Raw genomic sequence first — 4073 nt, 5'->3', positions numbered from 1 at the left:
CCCCACTTATACAGCAGGTTAGGTTCTGGGCTACTGTAGGGCCCCACTTATACAGTAGGTTAGGTTCTGGGCTACTGTAGGGCCCCACTTATACAGCAGGTTAGGTTCTGGGCTACTGTAGGGCCCCACTTATACAGCAGGTTAGGTTCTGGGCTACTGTAGGGCCCCACTTATACAGCAGGTTAGGTTCTGGGCTAATGTTGTAAAGTGAAAATTGCTTAAAATCATCATTTTAAAATGCATATAAATGCCTGATAACATGTTAACACTATCATATATTAAGTGAGCAATAGATCTAGGGGTAAAATATGCATATACAGTGCATACATTACTTTTAAATATTTTCATATTTAGCTCATAGTGAGTGGTGAATATATTTATTATTGGAAGTCTGAATAAATGAAGAATGGTTATATTTGAAAACTGCGGTGTTAGTGAAATGCTGTAAAGTGAAGCCCTGTAATAATAAACGCTGTAAAGTGAAGCCCTGTAATAATAAACGCTGTAAAGTGAAGCCCTGTAATAATAAACGCTGTAAAGTGAAGCCCTGTAATAATAAACGCTGTAAAGTGAAGTCCTGTAATAATAAACGCTGTAAAGTGAAGCCCTGTAATAATAAATGCTGTAAAGTGAAGCCCTGTAATAATAAACGCTGTAAAGTGAAGCCCTGTAATAATAAACGCTGTAAAGTGAAGCCCTGTAATAATAAACGCTGTAAAGTGAAGCCCTGTAATAATAAACGCTGTAAAGTGAAGCCTGCCTCTACCATGAAGGACTCTTTGCGAGATCTTCGATTCAGGAATTATTTTTTCAGTTGCATTTAGAATCATACAGGAGCGCTGTTAGTGAACTGACTGTAACCTCTACCATCACAAGAGATGCCTTGATGCTGGTGAAGGGCTCTTGATCCGAGCAAGAGGAATGAGGCTCTCAATCCTCAGCTCAAGAGCCCTGAACTGACACCAATGGACGGCATCGTAACTCTTGAAAGGGAAAAAAAAAGTCTGTGAAAAATAATTACGATTTAGGAAATAGCACAATAGTGTACATAATAGTAATGTATCACTGTGTAAATAAATTATATAAATTTTATTTATATTCAACACTAACTGAGAAATATAAACATTGTTTTTATATCCCTGAAAAATTTATATTGGAAATGGCCGAATGTATCGTGTGTCTGCTGGTGTGAGGTGGGGAACCATGAGAGTCTGCTGGTGTAAGGTGGGGAACCACGAGTGTCTGCTGGTGTGAGGTGGGGAACCACGAGTGTCTGCTGGTGTGAGGTGAGGAACCACGAGTGTCTGCTGGTGTGAGGTGGGGAACCATGAGTGTCTCCTGGTGTGAGGTGGGGAACCATGAGAGTCTGCTGGTGTGAGGTGGGGAACCATGAGAGTCTGCTGGTGTGAGGTGAGGAACCACGAGTGTCTGCTGGTGTGAGGTGGGGAACCATGAGTGTCTGCTGGTGTGAGGAGAGGAACCATGAGTGTCTGCTGGTGTGAGGTGGGGAACCATGAGTGTCTGCTGGTGTGAGGTGAGGAACCACGAGTGTCTGCTGGTGTGAGGTGGGGAACCATGAGTGTCTGCTGGTGTGAGGTGGGGAACCATGAGTGTCTGCTGGTGTGAGGTGGGGAACCACGAGTGTCTGCTGGTGTGAGGTGAGGAACCACGAGTGTCTGCTGGTGTGAGGTGGGGAACCATGAGTGTCTGCTGGTGTGAGGTGAGGAACCACGAGTGTCTGCTGGTGTGAGGTGGGGAACCATGAGTGTCTGCTGGTGTGAGGAACCACGAGTGTCTGCTGGTGTGAGGTGGGGAACCATGAGTGTCTGCTGGTGTGAGGTGAGGAACCACGAGTGTCTGCTGGTGTGAGGTGGGGAACCATGAGTGTCTGCTGGTGTGAGGTGAGGAACCATGAGTGTCTGCTGGTGTGAGGTGGGGAACCACGAGTGTCTGCTGGTGTGAGGTGAGGAACCATGAGTGTCTGCTGGTGTGAGGTGAGGAACCACGAGTGTCTGCTGGTGTGAGGTGGGGAACCATGAGTGTCTGCTGGTGTGAGGTGAGGAACCACGAGTGTGCTGGTATGAGGTGGGGAACCATGAGAGTCTGCTGGTGTGAGGTGAGGAACCATGAGTGTCTGCTGGTGTGAGGTGGGGAACCATGAGTGTCTGCTGGTGTGAGGTGGGGAACCATGAGTGTCTGCTGGTGTGAGGTGAGGAACCATGAGTGTCTGCTGGTGTGAGGTGAGGAACCATGAGTGTCTGCTGGTGTGAGGAGAGGAACCATGAGTGTGCTGATGTGAGGTGAGGAACCATGAGTGTCTGCTGGTGTGAGGTGAGAAACCATGAGTGTCTGCTGGTGTGAGGTGAGGAACCATGAGTGCTGGTGTGAGGTGAGGAACCATGAGTGTCTGCTGGTGTGAGGTGAGGAACCATGAGTGTCTGCTGGTGTGAGGTGGGGAACCATGAGTGTCTGCTGGTGTGAGGTGGGGAACCATGAGTGTGCTGGTGTGAGGTGGGGAACCATGAGTGTCTGCTGGTGTGAGGTGAGGAACCATGAGTGTCTGCTGATGTGAGGTGAGGAACCATGAGTGTCTGCTGATGTGAGGTGAGGAACCATGAGTGTCTGCTGATGTGAGGTGAGGAACCATGAGTGTCTGCTGATGTGAGGTGAGGAACCATGAGTGTCTGCTGGTGTGAGGTGAGAAACCATGAGTGTCTGCTGGTGTGAGGTGAGGAACCATGAGTGTCTGCTGGTGTGAGGTGAGGAAACATGAGTGTCTGCTGGTGTGAGGTGAGGAACCATGAGTGTCTGCTGGTGTGAGGTGAGAAACCATGAGTGTCTGCTGGTGTGAGGTGAGAAACCATGAGTGTCTGCTGGTGTGAGGTGAGGAACCATGAGTGTCTGCTGGTGTGAGGTGAGGAACCATGAGTGTCTGCTGGTGTGAGGTGGGGAACCATGAGTGTCTGCTGGTGTGAGGTGGGAAACCATGAGTGTCTGCTGGTGTGAGGTGAGGAACCATGAGTGTGCTGGTGTGAGGTGAGGAACCATGAGTGTCTGCTGGTGTGAGGTGAGGAACCACGAGTGTCTGCTGGTGTGAGGTGAGGAACCACGAGTGTCTGCTGATGTGAGGTGGGGAACCATGAGTGTCTGCTGGTGTGAGGTGGGGAACCATGGTTGTCTGCTGGTGTGAGGTGGGGAACCATGAGAGTCTGCTGGTGTGAGGTGGGGAACCACGAGTGTCTGCTGGTGTGAGGTGGGGAACCACGAGTGTCTGCTGGTGTGAGGTGGGGAACCATGAGTGTCTGCTGGTGAGGTGGGGAACCATGAGAGTCTGCTGGTGTGAGGTGGGGAACCATGAGTGTCTGCTGGTGTGAGGTGGGGAACCATGAGTGTCTGCTGGTGTGAGGTGGGGAACCACGAATGTCTGCTGGTGTAAGGTGGGGAACCATGAGTGTCTGCTGGTGCGAGGTGGGGAACCATGAGAGTCTGCTGGTGTGAGGTGGGGAACCATGAGTGTCTGCTGGTGTGAGGTGGGGAACCATGAGTGTCTGCTGGTGTGAGGTGGGGAACCATGAGTGTCTGCTGGTGTGAGGTGGGGAACCATGAGAGTCTGCTGGTGTGAGGTGGGGAACCACGAGTGTCTGCTGGTGTGAGGTGGGGAACCAGGAGTGTCTGCTGGTGTGAGGTGGGGAACCATGGTTGTCTGCTGGTGTGAGGTGGGGAACCACGAGTGTCTGCTGGTGTGAGGTGGGGAGCCATGAGTGTCTGCTGGTGTGAGGTGGGGAACCATGAGTGTCTGCTGGTGTGAGGTGGGGAACCACGAATGTCTGCTGGTGTGAGGTGGGGAACCATGAGAGTCTGCTGGTGTGAGGTGGGGAACCATGAGTGTCTGCTGGTGTGAGGTGGGGAACCATGAGTGTCTGCTGGTGGGAGGTGGGGAACCACGAGTGTCTGCTGGTGTGAGGTGGGGAACCATGGTTGTCTGCTGGTGTGAGGTGGGGAACCACGAGTGTCTGCTGGTGTGAGGTGGGGAACCATGAGTGTCTGCTGGTGTGAGGTGGGGAACCATGAGT

General features: G+C 51.4%; 1 protein-coding gene across 2 annotated transcripts in view; it reads left to right on the top strand.

Moving 5' to 3' along the window:
* The window catches only part of LOC128687102 (integrin alpha-PS2), a 262985-nt gene extending 261862 nt beyond the window's left edge, over positions 1-1123 (top strand). For both annotated transcript variants that reach the window (XM_070098361.1, XM_070098362.1), the window contains one exon: positions 1-1123. This exon is cut by the window's left edge and continues 1752 nt beyond it. The gene's annotated coding sequence lies outside the window, so the exon portion shown is untranslated.
* Positions 1124-4073: the final 2950 nt, after the last annotated feature.

This window comes from Cherax quadricarinatus, chromosome 62 (genome assembly GCF_038502225.1).
Source record: "Cherax quadricarinatus isolate ZL_2023a chromosome 62, ASM3850222v1, whole genome shotgun sequence".
Taxonomy (NCBI): domain Eukaryota; kingdom Metazoa; phylum Arthropoda; class Malacostraca; order Decapoda; family Parastacidae; genus Cherax; species Cherax quadricarinatus.
The sequence above is the reverse complement of the archived record's forward strand: the minus strand, read 5'-3'. Positions and strand labels throughout refer to the sequence as shown.